The sequence below is a fragment of the Bacillus rossius genome, chromosome 5, assembly GCF_032445375.1.
Source record: "Bacillus rossius redtenbacheri isolate Brsri chromosome 5, Brsri_v3, whole genome shotgun sequence".
Classification (NCBI taxonomy): Eukaryota; Metazoa; Arthropoda; class Insecta; order Phasmatodea; family Bacillidae; genus Bacillus; species Bacillus rossius.
The window spans coordinates 10,685,745-10,701,404 of record NC_086333.1 but is presented as its reverse complement, the minus strand read 5'-3'; the positions used below and the strand labels follow the sequence as shown (position 1 = coordinate 10,701,404).

The window sequence follows — 15,660 nt, the reverse complement described above, 5'->3', positions numbered from 1 at the left end:
CATTATCCTTTTGCCCTAACTTAATTAGTTTACTATTCTTGACCACTGGATTCCCTTTTGGTTCCAGTGGGGTTTAAGACTTGAGTCAAGAAATGTTTCAAGACTCGAGTGAAGTTTCCTTTCAAGACTTTGTCTGCAAAATTTATGCTGATCCTTCGGAGATTAAAGCCCAGAACCTCCTACTTATGTTCCGACAGTGAACAGTCCGCTACGCAACATTTTGAATATGTACTCCAGCACCAATCAGAGCAATTAATGTTTTTTTATAACTATTACATTTATTAATGTTAAAACTTTTATTGTTATTTTCATAGTCTCATTTATGAAATGTATCATAAAAGTATAACCAATGATATCAAATCACCCGGCCCCCATTTAAAATAATTAATTATTGATTCCAATCATGGTAAATTTGTAATTTCAAAGAACTTCAAAATAATATAATGCAGATTTTAATTAACAATAAAAGGGTAAATTTTAAGCAAACATATTTGTTTTTCACTTCAAATACGATCCTCCTTCCTAGTTCCCTTTGTGAGAACTACTAATATTTTTGGTTGCTCCCTTGTGTCCTCTGAGTATACAGTTGTTACTGTTTCGCCCACTTGAGGCAGCTTCCAGTATTTTCAAAACCATAGATAAAGTTTCTTTAACTACACAAGGGGCACAGATGGTAGCAGAGCTTAGTTAAATGCATTTAGAATGGTTTGCTTATAAGTCCACCCTAAGTGTTGAAGTACTACAAAAATTTAATAATAATTTCAAATCCAATTTTTTTTTTAATCTTTTGATTTTTTAATTGTAAACTGTGACTGGCGGATAGTATTTCCCTTGGTGATAGTATATTTAACTTCCATAGATAAAAATAAAATATAAAAAGACAAGTTTCTAGTTATAAAAAAAATCGTCACTTGGCTTCAAATTTTTGCGGATTTTCTTCGTATTTAGTAGACCTTGTAAATATTTATGCTATCAACTCCCAACTAATGAGAGAGAGTTGACATTTTTAATTCAGTAGACGAACTATATTTTCATTTCCTGCTGGCCACCCAGCTGCTTGACCCCCCTCCCCCCTCTATCACTAGCGCGTCCAGTCGAACCGCCCGTGACTGCCTTATCACGCTGTAGCCCACTATCCATCCCCCTCACCGCTTGTCGCTCAGCGACCTCGCCAGGCCGACGCCCTTGTGACGTCAACCAACCTTGTCCCGGCAGAACAAGCCCCCGCCCCTTCTCCCCTGTTCTAGCGAAGTACGTTTGCTTGCCGTGATAACACACGTCGCAGACCCGCTATCTCGGGCACGAAACTCGAGGCCTGCTAAGGGTCTCACTACAATAGATACATCGGCGCAGATAATTACGATTGCCCATCGTTATAGGTACCCAATGGTTCCCACCTTTAGCAGCAAATTTTGTTAAGAAAATTTCCCCTTTTGCTATATAAGCTACGAATAAAATCAAAACCTTTTTAACCTTGGTATACCACCCAAACATATCCGCTAATCCCCTTACTCCTGGCAGAGTTCAGGGTAATCAACAAGAGCTTTCTGTTATAAATTAGTGTAAGACTTAAAATAAGTATTTTATTAGTCTAAGAGTGTCCTTAGGTTCAAGTCTAGGTTAAGTATATGTTATGAGTGGTGTTTCTACACTTTAATTTTTTTATATTATATTAAGTTGTACCGAAACTAATGTAAGATGATTACACCAGAGTATCTTTTGAAGGACGAGGCAGCGTATGAGCTAGCCCTCCGGGGGCTACCTTCATTAGGTGATGCCCAAATGTTAATAAAACGACTTAGGGCCGCTTGTCATGATCAAATACAGCCATCAGTGACGAATTTGACACTGGATGCCCTAGACGAATTTAATGCATCGGTTAGCAAGTTCCAAGACATTGCTAGTTATACCAATACCTTGGATGCGGAAACAAACAAAAATAACATACAGCGTGTTCTTACACGACTTTCACATGTCTCCACCAGACTCACAAATTTAGTGATTTTGTCCCCGGGTAAATTGAATGAAGTTTACCGCAGGGAAGTAGAGAAGTGTCGGCAACAAATTCCAAAGCTCACCTATAGGTTAAAAACCAAGCTTATCTTATTAGAACAGAAATTTCCTGAGTCTGAAAATCCAATTTCCAGTCCCCAGCTGTTAACGCCTGGAAGTAATACAATCACAGAACCCAATCCAAGGACAACACCCCTCCACGACCCAAGAACAGGGCCACAGAGGTGTTGCAGCCTACCCCTCCCCCCCCTCTTTTCATGCAGTGTGAACTTCTGTGCCAGCTATGGAAGATCCGACAGCGAAATTATAATTAATTTAAAATTAGCCTTTTTTAGGATATAATATATAATTTTACGATTTTACTTATAGCTGATTCTATTAAATTTGAGTGCAAGAATTATGATTAATTAAAATTATATAATAACTACAATATTATATCAGTCAATTTCTTATAATCTAAAATTTTTTTTACATTATCCATTTTTCATCCAAATCCGTTGATCTTTCGGGTTTCGAACCCGAACTAACTCAGGGGTTAAATTCCCTCGTAGGTATCTTTGCTTCAGTCTGTTGGTCTGATCAACCTTCAGAGTCTGAACACAGATCCTATGTGAGTTAATAAATGTAGGTATCCGGGACCTAGGTGTACTTCGCTTTTTAAGCAAGTATTAAATTCATCCATTTCGTCTGATCCATCGTCAGATTGTGCAGAGCTATGACTCAATGCCATCGACTTCTTATGGACAGCGAAACAACCATGTACAGGGGTTATATTCCCAATTTAGTTTGTAAGTTACGGGTTACCATACCCATTTACAGGGGTTACAATCCCCATTAGTCACTGAGGGCTCAAGGATGCATTTCCCTTGTTTCGGCAAAAGTGCTTTTCGGCCTCCCTCACAGCGCCCATTATGTGTTCCTACACGATATCCAATATCTGAGATCAACGGGATGAATTTTATTTCATTAATATAGCAAAGACATAAATAGTTGTAAGCATACAGGTACTTTAAATTTAAGCTTTAAATTTAATCTTTTATTTATTATATGATTTTAAGGATTTATTTTAAATAATTCCAACCAAGTTTAAATGGACCCTATTTAATTATAAACCTTGTGGTTGACTTATAAAGTGTTACAGTCATAGATCATGGAATTAATTCTGCTTCTATTACAAGTAGTAGGGCAACAGGCATCTTTTTTATCTTTTCTTATCGCTCATTAATAAAAATAAAATCAAGCATATCACAATACGTATTTCCCCGAAATTAAGCTCCTACAAGGTAACTAGCCTCATTTTAATATTTAAGGTAATCACCGAGAGTGGTAAAATACTTTCAACCCCCAACGAGAGGTTCACTGAATTAATTTGGGTATGTTAAGCATCCCGCTTCTAGGCTAGCACAATCTAGGTAATTTAAGATAATTTAATGTTTAATTTTTTACATACGTAAGTTCAGTCCTTAACAAGCTACTTGACGCAAAGATTTTTAATTTTTTTTAACTTAGTAATACCTCTCTGATGGGTTTTGTTCTTTTTGAATCTTAATGAAGTTTGTTCCACGATTTTATATGTTTAATTTCTGATTATGTTCCTTTTTTTTATAACCATAATTCGTAAATTAAGCAAGAATAATGTTGGTAGCATTTTTTTTACGGATTTTTCGTTAATACTTTTACGTGTTTATTTCTTTACTTTCCTTATACGTAAATGTGATGTACAGTGACGTACATAGAGTTTGAGCACTGAAGCTGTCACATCTAGCCATTTTTCTTTTTCTTTTGCTTTCTACCCCAAAGTTGTATTTCTTTTACATCGTTATCGATGAGATGCTTTATTTAAGTAAGAGCTACGTGACTTCCAGATGGCAAACTGGTTTCTTTTATGTGTTTTTCTAAAATAGGAGCTAGGTCAAGCTAGCCAACGAGCAGCGCAAAAGTAAGGGTCCTCTGAGCCAACGAGCCATGATCAGGTCCTCTGAGTGAAATATCTCATGATCGCTTTCGAGTGTTCTTTGAGTTACATTCCCACCACTCATCTTTGGACGGCCTATGTTCAAACCCCCTCTCAAGCAGTGCGAAGCCTATCAGCAGTCATGGAAGATCTAACCGCTCCATTATAATTTATCCCCTTTTTAATTATAATTGTCGGTTTTTGCATTTAAAATTTTTTTTATTTAATTAATTTAAATTTGAGTGCTGAGAGTCGTTAATTTATCGTTTTGTTTGCAGAAATCCTTTATAATAAATATTAGTTAATTATATTGAACATCAGAGTGGTATGCGCTGAAATTTCTTAATTTATCGAATATTTAATATTTTTAAATTCATCATTTCATACGGATGGTTGATCTTTTGGGTTTTTTATCCCAATCATTTAAAATTCCGCCAAGGGAATTCCACCCTTAGGTCCTATGTCACACTGGGACTGAGGTTCTATTTCGCCTTCGGGCAAGCACCAAATTCGACCGTCTTCTACATCGCCTGACTGTGCAGGGCTGAGTCCCAATGCCTTCGGCTTCTTATGGAAAGACTATTGTACAGGGGTTTACATTCCCAATTTCATTATTTTCAGTGGGACACAAATCCCCACCTTTCTTTATTGGCACCCTACGGACCAAGTTGAGGTTCCGGCACAGTGTTTTCGGCCCGTATCACACCGCCCAGGTTAAAGGTTTTGTCATGTGACACCATTACCAACATCTGAGATCAACATTTCTCATTACATCATTCACCATTAAGGGTAATTTAATTAATTATAATACACCTTCGAATTGATAAATATATTTTTGTTTGTAAGAAGTAGGATACAGGCGAACCTGGTACTAGTATTGCTAAGGAGTGTAAATTTTTTTTATTTTCCCTATATGCTCCGCCTTTGAGCGGGGGAGTATGAGCCATAAATTGTCATATTCTCCTGGCTCAACTTAAGGCTTAGTATAATTTAAATAGATATTTTAAGTTTTTCTTCTGTAGCCTGTTACAGCCTATCAAAATTTTATCCCAGCATTGTACTCTCCTACTTAATTTTGTCTCCGGCCGTTTCATCCACGGGCTCCCACACCACTCAAGTCCTGATTAAGCATCGTCTCATGTCTCCCCGCTCCTCGGCACGTACGCGAGTGAAATTTCGCACCCCTTCAGTGCTCTGCGCTCGTCCTGCCACACGCTATCTTTGCTTCCGTCAGCCCACCTAGGCACACCCGTAGCTCAAGCTACAGTTGACCGAAGCAACTTTGGTCAGGTTCGCCGGCACAGGTTACAGTCGGTCCCGACACGCCTCGGGAGTCCTGTAGGCGGCCTTTCCCACTACGCAGCACTACCCCCCCTTCTCTTTACCCCTCTAACCATTCCAGATCCTTCCATCTGGACAAACTCCCTCCCTCCCTCCTGGTCTCTATAACAGACCCCAGGCCGGCGCATGGACAGCTTGCGCCATCTCCCGATGGCACGGCGAACTAAATTACCTTCTCTTAGGCGTCGGAGCGAGCGCTCTGGCGGCCGCGACCATACTTAATCTAAGTTCCTTTCCTCCCCGACAGAGCTCGCACCAAGAGGGCTCCATATGGTACTACCTTTCGCTATTCCCCCCCCCCCCCGGGGGATACCTTGCGTACCAACACAGAGTCAGTTTCTGTTGTCCCCAACAGAGCGCTCTGCTTTGCACTTCTGAGGCCCCTTTAAGTTAGTCAATGAGCCCTCTTCATATCTTTTTTTGGAGAGCGGAGCAAGTACTCCGCCGGGGTTATTCTAGCCAATCAAAGGCCACTTCTCCCACTCCCTAAGTCTCCGGGCATCTCGCTCGAACTTAACTTCATGTCACCTGGAAGAGTGAGAGATTCTTCCTTCGGCGGTCAGCACGATAGCATCTCACGCCGGACTCGCATCGCCCGCGCCGTTTACGTATTCAGCCGCCGCAACCTAGCTAAGAGATGTGATCTCTTAAGTTCGGAAGTGTTCCCTAAAATTTTTTTTTGTACTTCTGGTTTGCTTTTGCCATTAGTAGCCAAGTAGTAATTTCACATTATGTTTTGCGACGGTTCATCGCGACTACTCGCGCCGCCTCCCTTCGGGGAGTGACTTCACTTCACTTCACTTCACTTCACTTCAACCCCAGATCGGTAAGAGGAAAAGTCAACGTCCTGTTTGACAATTGTTGCCTCCCCGTTATCCTTTTTGCCCTAACTTAATTTTTTTACTATTCTTGACCACTGGATTCCCTTTTGGTTCCAGTGGGGTTCAAGACTTGAGTCAAGAAATGTTTCAAATCTCGAGTGAAGTTTCCTTTCAAGACTTAGTCTGCCAAATTTACGCTGATCCTTCGGAGATTGAAGCCCAGAACCTCCTAATTATGCTCCGCCAGTGAACAGTCCGCTACGCAACATTTTGAATATGTACTCCAGCACCAATCAGAGCAATTAATGTTTTTTTATAACTATTACATTTATTAATGTTAAAACTTTTATTGTTATTTTAATAGTCTCATTTATGAAATGTATCATAAAATTGTAACCAATGATTTCAAATGGCCTGGGCCCCCTTTAAAATAATTAATTATTGATTCCAATAATGGTAAATTTGTAATTTTAAAGAACATCAAAATAATATAATGCAGATTTTAATTAACAATAAAAAGGGTAAATTTTAAGCAAACATATTTGTTTTTCACTTCAAATACGATCCTCCTTCCTAGTTCCCTTTGTGAGAACTAACTAATATTTTTGGTTGCTCCCTTGTGTCCTCTGAGTATACAGTTGTTACTGTTTCGCCCTCTTGATGCAGCTTCCAGTATTTTCAAAAATATAGATAAAGTTTCTTTAACTTCACAAGGGACACAATTTCTTTGTATTAAATAACCGCAATTTGGTCTTCTATGGTTTTACTCACTCTTTAAATCGCAGCCCTTGATGTTACAGCTTTACATCTTTTGGCAATGTGTACTACTTTCCCAAAGGTGAAGTATTTATATTGAGCAGCGCATTTCGTAACTACATGCCCTGCTTTGTGACATATAAACAACATAATGACCCTTTTCCCTGAACTGTTCAGTTTAGATTGTAAACCCACCTCGCATTGCTGCTGTTCAGCCTCCCTACTTCCTGGCCGCTCCTATGATTCATACAAATGACAAGTATACACCACATTATCCACCTGAATAACTCAAACACACAACTTCTCCAAGACCCTATGGCTCTATAGAAATGAACACTTTAATGGATTTCGAGGATTACCAGGTTTACAAAATCTTCCTCAGAAGGCATTTTCCCTAGAGCTGTAGCATTTTCCCTGATATCGTAAATAAACTCAAACATCCATTCACTTTTTTGTTATAAAAGCCATATATGGTTCCCTCATAGGTCTTATCTTTTCCTCACCGGACTTGAAACCTCACATATCCTTTATTTTATTTTTTTCCCAACTTTAACCCCTTGCTAGCCCTTCCAACAGGACTTCTAAGGCCATATCTCAGCTTTTGGTAAGAAGCCCTTGATTAACTCAACATAAGAGATGAGTAGTAGGCTTCGTTTGAGCTTATCCACTACTACATTACCTATCAGCTGTAGCACATTCTGGAAACATGATAGCACTAATAGTAATTTGAACTCATTCCCAACTACATTATAATTTTCCTCACTTTTACTCTGAGTAGTGCTCCCTATCACCTTTATTAAAGGACTAAAAACGCTTTTAGAGTTTGTCTCTATCATACCGCTTCATCTTCTGCTATACCTGCTGCTACCAAATTAAATTTTAATTTGGCCTTAGTTATCTTTTGAATCCAGGTGGTAGAAATGTATATCAAGGAAGGACCACAAGAATCGTATACTACTAATTCCTTTAAAATAACAAAACTTATTCTAGCAGCAGAGTGGCACAGACTGTAACCACATCCTACTAGCTTGGGTAAACAAAGCTCCAGCTCTACCAGTACAAGACAGTAGTATAAGAAAGAAGACTAGAAAAATTAAGTAAGTCTTAGGCATCAGCAATGTCAACACGGTACAGAGAGACAGTGTAATATTTTATAAATAATTATTCCATGTGCTTGGTTTAAAACACACTAACATTTATTTTCAAACTTTGGTGAAAATTCATCAAATTGTGGGAATAATAAAAACTTCTAGGTTTTCAGACAAGTGGTTACAGGCATACGTTCTCCACTACGGCACAATAAACTCATGTTACACCATTTACAGTTTACTTTTACCAAATAATGCCTGCTGCAATAAATATATTCTCCCAAAATTATTTAGCTTCTACACTTAAATTTTACCACTCCAAGAATCAAAGCCAATCGTTTTAAACTAAAAATATTTTTTCCAATTTCCTACTAGATGAAGCAGCATATGGACTCACAAAAATCATCACTATATAAGTTTTAATTCAATTTTCCACAGTCTTTAAAACATATTGTTACGATTTACCACAGGTTCGTAAAGGATAGCCCAATTAAAGATTTTTATCAGACACACAGATTTATTTATTGCCACTACTTATATCACTTACAAATCATATAAAATGGCAAATAATCAATTGCACTTAAAAAATTTTGCTTCCCCAGTCACTCGTTTTCACACACCGCACACCTCGCTGGGCTGCATCTCTGGCGCAACTCTCGCCACAGCACCCCTCGTGGGTCTCCGCCGCGGGACACCGTCGCCACACTCCACCGCCGCCGACGCACTTCCCCTTCGCCGAGATCCCACTCGACGCCTCGCTCGCAACTTCGCTCGGGACTCCGCCGCGCCCGCGACTCTATCGCCCGGAAACTCCACCGCGGGAAGACTCCCGACTACACTGAACTCACTCACTCCCTGCCCTTGAACCTTCGTTCAAGGACTTCGCCACTCTGCCGCACCCGCGGCACTATCGCCCGGAAACTCCGCCGCGGGAGAATTCCCGACTAAACACTCCGAACTGACTCCCCTGCCCTGACGTCCTCGGGCATATATATAGGCCCCGGCGCAATTCCAGAACTCACGAGAGCGGCCGGGGCCAGTCGCGTCATCGCGAGCCGTCCCGACGGCAGAAATCTCTCGAAAACACGTGTCGACGGCTCGCGTAACTCCGCAGCTGGAAGGTTTCGGATGTCAAACTAACAGTGCCACGCGGCGGGAGCGGAGCGCTGGAGGAAGATAAAGCGGCGACCCAGGTGCGCACAGCACATATTATGTTAAGGCGGCATGTGATGCAGCCCAGCTAGCTCTGCACCTGCGCGCTACGTGGCCATGCTAACGTTCGTAACAATATTGTTACGAACGTTATCAAGGCCGCATCACGTGCAGGTGCACGCCGTAACATGAGATGTGCCGTGCGCACCTGGGTCGCCGCTTTATCTCCCTCCAGCCCTCCGCACTCCCCGCGCGGCGCCATGCCTTTGACACGTAACTGACACACCGGACAGCTGGGAGTTGCGCGAGCCACCGACACGTGTTTTCGAGAGATTTCTGCCGTCGGGACGGCTCGGAGTGACGCGTCAGGCCCCGGCCGCTCTTGTGAGTTCTGGAATTGCGCTGGGGCCTATATATAGGCCCGAGGACGTCAGGGCAGAGTCAGTCAGTTCGGAGTGTTCATTTGGAAGTTCTCCCGCGGCGGAGTTTCCGGGCGATGGTGCCACGGGTGCGTCAGAGTGGCGAAGTCCTTTGGACGAAGGCTCCAGGGCAGGGAGTGAGTGAGTTCAGTGGAGTAGGGAGTCTTCCCGCGTCGGAGTTTCCGGGCGATAGAGTCGCGGGCGCGGCGGAGTCCCGAGCGAAGTTGCGAGCGAGGCGTCGAGTGGGATCTCGGCGAAGGGGAAGTGCGTCGGCGGCGGTGGAGTGTGGCGACGGTGTCCCGCGGCGGAGACCCACGAGGGGTGCTGAGGCGAGAGTTGAGTCAGAGGTGCGGCCCAGCGAGGTGTGTGGAACGAGTGACTGGGGAATAGATATTTCTTTAAGTGTTATTTATTATTTGCCATTTTAGAAGAATTTTTGTAAGAGACATAATTAGTGGCATTAAATAAAACTGTGTGTGATAAAAATCTTTAATTGGGCTATCCTTTACGAACCCGCGGTAAATCGTAACAATCTACCTATAGGAAAAATATAATTACAAATAACTACTAACTACAGTGATCCTAAACATCATAATTTGCATAGCATCATACAGAAACATCTCTACGTTGAAATATATAAATAATTTAATTAATACCTATAAATAATGTAGATAATTCCCATATATTGTATAATGATCACAAGAGATAAATATACCAGAAAATCCCTATCGTTAAGACTCGGACCACTTACTTCCATAGTATTGAACTTTAACAGATAATTGTTCAAGAATATATATTGAGTTAAATATATGTCCACACACTATAATTTGTTACAAATAGAATATTACATTTCTTACCTTTTATAATATTTCAGATTTTTGCTATTTTAAATATTTTTTTTTGCTTTTCTACTTATAGTAGGGGTTAGAAACACGAAACTGGTACACGATATTAAACGTATAATTTCTTAAAATAAACTAACCGATATTTACGCAAATTGTATTTTTAAATAAATTTATATATGCAAAACAGATGTAGTTTCCGCACCCGCCGCTAGCAATCGTTACCGGAATAGCTAAGTCGACTATCGAATCATTCCATTTGTAGACCAAAATTATAAGCTTTATAATGAAAAAGCTATAATAAAAGCAAAAATTGTCTTAAAAAAAATAAAAAAATACCTGTCTAAGGACCTGATTTTTGACAAGAATTTTATCTCAATACCGCCTGCCCATCCTGTATGTATTCATTAAACAGATAATACCATTAAGTTTTCCTTTGTGTTCGTTGACTTTGGACGCGCCTTTCACCACATATGGCAGCACTGTGGTTACACATTTCCGTTTTATTCCACTTCCATTACTTCTACCAAATACCGCATACCGAGACCAAATATGTTACACATCAAACAACTGCCACTAGTTTTCTTAGTGGATGTTTCATACACTGTCGCACACGATAATAACACTCTCGTGTAGTAAAGTATTGAACTATTCGTGACGCGTCCAAGATGGTGCCTTCTAAACATGTATATTAAGATTGTAATGATTATTTGTGAGATAATACTATCTTCTTAACGAATCGTCGGTCTGTAAGACTTTTATGTCAGAGTATTTGAAATAATTTAAATGTTATTCTTGCGAACATTATGCCTACGCTATACTATAGAGATAAAAAAAAGTCCTATGTTAAAAGACGTAACTATGTTAAGTTTATAAATATTGTTGCGAATGCGAGAGACGAGATCACGATGCCAGGTTCGGAGCTGGCAGGCGGCCCCGCACGACCACTAACGCCAAACACTATGTCACGTGCGGTGTACTGAGTAAGGCATGCCACGCGCGCTTGGCCGGATTACAAGGGTCGTCGATACCCCCTCCCCCATCCCTGCGGCGATCTTCCTCGGCGCTGTTATATATCGCTGAGCGGTCTTGGGCCCGGGCCGCCGCGCGGAGTGGCATTAATGAACACGGCCTTTCTCGAGATTTTGGACGTCGGGTCGGCCCCCGGGATGACGCGACTCTTCACGGCCACTGTCGTCTGTTTTAAGAGAAGGGTTTCCCTGAGGTACTCAAGCAGCCACGCCAGCCTCCACAGCAGTCCCACGACAGAGTCCCGCAACGTGTGCCGCGCGTGCGCCCCGATTCCCGCGACGAGTTCCGCGACGAGCTCCGCGAGTGAAGGGAAGTGCGACATCGACGAAGAGGGCGAGAGAGTGCGACTGAGTGGCGCGAGACTGTGTGTGTGGACAGGCGCGAGGTAAGGGGAGAACCACTGTTAGCCTAGCTCCAGCGAGGAGTGCGAACTGTAGAACTTTACAGACATTGGATGACTTGCGAATAAACATTTATAAGTGCCAGTGATTGGTTATCGGAAATTTTTAAGAAAAAATAATTATGAGTAACTAACCAAACTGTAAAGAAATATAATTGGGCTTACGAACCTAGTTCTCCCCACATTATAAATCGCGATAATATAATTAATTTGAATATATTTAATGTGTTTTTAGCATATGAGGATAAGTGTCGTGTGTAGAAGAGCTTAAGTTCAAAAATATACCTTTTTTAAATTACAATAACCACAACAGTAAATTAAATTTTTAATATTTAATTTAGCATAGTTTATGATGTATGTATTGGTAAAGGGACTTATTTTAAGCCAACCTATGCGATTATTATATAATTATTTTATTTGAAAAAAAAATTAAGCAGTTTTAGAGTATATTTTATAATATATTGCACAAATGAAAGGGGCAGAGAATATATTTTTTTTCAAATTTTGAAATAAGATTATTATTAAATTTATTTTTAATACTTTTCTAGCATATTTATAGCATTTAGTTTTAATTTCGGTACAAATAAAAAGAATAGTAGTATGTTTTGTGGGCTCCGGCGACAGGCTTCAGGCTGTGGAGCCGGGAGCCGGTCCGCCATCTTGGATTGTGACGTCACTACATCATATATAACCGTAACCTTGAACTTTGACCTTGACCTTGACCTATAAATTTGCCAAAATTTCCAGTTTTTGGAAAAAAATTCCGCCAAAAAAAATATTAAAAAAATTCATAATTCAAAAATTAGGAATAAAAAACCTCAAGGGTGTTTTTGCCTTAAAAAGAACACAAACCCTAAAAACGGCTTAAACGTCCTAAGAGCAAACCGCTCTAAGCCGCCAAGGTCATGACTTTGAAAATTTGGATGCCATGGCAACCATTTTGAATTATGACGTCACCGTTACAATTTCTGTTACGGCCAACATTTTGAAAATCTTTATTATGCGATTTTAATGAAAAAATAATAAAAAAATTAATTCATTACAAATTTAATAAAAACATGATTTAAAAAACACACGTCATGGAGTTCGGAGTCCTCGTTCAAACACAATGAAAAGAAAAATATAAAAAATGGCAACTGATCCTTCTTCCACGGAAGCCGCAGGCAGACAGACCTCACACCACTTATATCAAAGTATATATACATATATCGTCAGCTAGTATGACATCATGTCCGCCATCTCGAAAATCCGTAATTTTATTGCTATTAAATCAGGTAAAATTTAAAAATTGATAAAAAATTATTTAATTAAATATTAATACAAATCTTTAAAAACCCGTTCCATATATCGTTAAGGCCGCCATATTGGATTCTAGAAATGTGTTTTAATTCATTATGCCCACCATCATGATTGAGTATGTTGTCATCGTTACACTTTTCGTAACGGTTGCCATATTGGATTCTAGATCGTTGCACTTTTCGTTACAGCCGCCATCTTGAAAAATCATAAATTTTATATAAATTTAGGAAAAATTTCAAAATTTGTAATAACATTTTTTAATCAAATATAAATAAAATAATATTTTAAAAATGCAATTTTGCCTTGAAGTCCTCGCTTAAAACCCAGTAAGAGCAAAAATAAAAAATCTTAGACAGATCATTCTTCCACGGTAGCCGTCTAATGTCCCACCATTAATGCCAAGGTACATATCATCAGCTAGTATAACATATTGACCGCCATCTGGTTTTCGTCTACTGGAGGCCACCATCTTGTTTTCAGCTACTAGAACGCACTACCACCATGCTAGTTAAAGTTTAACACGATAGAGTGCAGTAATCATTTATTATTATTACTGAGGCAACCGCCACCTTAACATTGGGGTGCTATCTTGGAATTGTGTAATAATCCAGCTAGAAATTTGGGGAAAATTTCCAAAATTCACCAAAAAAATTTGCAATCAATTTACTGATTGATTCGATCAGTTACTGTCCTTTTTGCGATCAATGGACTATGCAAAAAAAACTTTTATTAAAAATACCACAAAAGTGACAGGTTTTATGAATAAAACACCACGAGGTCTTCTATAAATGTAATATTCATTACATAATTTATTTTCTACTACAGGTACACTTGCAAAGGCCAGCAATCTTATAAACATTTTGGCCTGCTTAGGCATAAAATGACTAATTCTTATATCCAATCGGTTTATACTAGACAGAGACCAGCCAGAACCTTTACTGACATAGTCGTCCTTTTCTTGACAGAGTTACTGGACACCGTGTTTAACAGTTTGCATCACATAGTCAGAACTGTAAATTACTGCAGACGATGTCTTGAATGCACACTTCTTCACTTTGTCATCGAATGGATATGGCTTTCCATATATACAGTCCAACCACAGGTTATATTTAAATGGACCGTTTGTTGCTACGTCATCATTAAGTTGAATGATTTTGTTCTGCCTGATATCGTCAACAAAAGTACAAATGTCCTTTGACTCACTAAGCGTATCTAGATAATAGTAGTCTTTCAATGTTCCAGAAAATGCAGACTGCGGCAAGTAGAAGATATTATCGTTCACCTGTAATGCACCGAATAGAGTCTTAAGTTTATTTTCATGTCCAGACGCCATAGCAACCGGTTGCTGCAGATCTGTTTTTGCCTGTACTCTCACGAGTCTTAAATATAAAGCGAGGAGTCGAAATTTCTGCAGGTAACTTCATGCGAGAAGGATTCTTCGTACATTTACACCTCTCATGTCTTCGTACATCATGAGCAAATGCAAACGTCATATCGCAGTATCCGCAATGATACCTAGTTGATGAAGACGAACCCGAACCAGATGCTTATGTTACTGCAGTTGTACCATTTCAAGCAATACTCTTATGCAAATCGATGCAACGTTTTTGCGCCGAATGCTTTATTTTCTGACGTGCCGCAGGGCCTTTGCATGTCTTCATGTGCGTTTTCATATTATCTTTTCTGGCAAACCAGTTCCGTCCGCTCGTGCCTGCTTGAAACCAAGTCCCGACTCGCTCTCGGCCTCCAGTCGGCTCGGAACTCGCCTCCCATTCGCGACTCCGACCACTCCATTATGCAGCGGACTCTCCAAGTGGCTTGTACTCCCTCGTCTCCCAACTGCGCCTCTGGCAGCTCCATTCGAACAGTGGTATTCTGAAGTTGCTTCTTATTCCCTCGTCTCCCATCTGGACCTCTGGCAGCTTCACTAGTGTAGCGGACTCTCGAAAATTCCTAGTATTTCCTCGCCTTCCCTCTATGTAGATACTCTACCGACTCCTCTTCCAGTGACAAGCAGCTGTAGACCTGTCGTCGAAGGCGGAATGCCGAGCGAGCATAGTTGTCGGGTTCCGCCGATGCCGGTTGTTCGGGGCGAAAACGACGCGCCAGACGTCCCACTTCTGTCTATTCACCTCCCGAGGTCGGTCGCGCCTGGCAAGCGAGTAACTTGCACGAGTCCTCCATTACTCTCTCTCTCTCTCTCTTGCATCTCTTTCACTCACTGTCCATCCTCGCGACTACAGGAAGGCATAACGCAACTTCCGGTAGTGACGTCAGGCAGATGTCTGACGGGGTATCGTTTCGGTGCTTCTGATCTAGGTGGCTCGCGGACCGCAAAAGGCCACACCCGGACTTGTTGTTGGTCGCCGAGTGAAGAGCAACGTGCCGGGGAGGGGGGCAGGAGGTTATATTCTCCTCCCCCTGAATGGTAAAATATGCACGGGATAATACAACTTCTGACCCAATACTGACCTAATACCAGCCCAGGTACTATACTAGGTCTAGTCTACTGGTTCCCCACCCAAATAATTTCTGGATTCACC

The 15,660-nt window shown here is 40.7% G+C and overlaps 1 protein-coding gene across 1 annotated transcript in view; it reads left to right on the top strand.

Annotated features, from left to right (window-relative positions):
- The window catches only part of LOC134531584 (uncharacterized), a 916,155-nt gene that overhangs the window by 604,565 nt on the left and 295,930 nt on the right, over nt 1–15,660 (top strand). The gene's annotated exons all lie outside the window — the stretch shown is intronic.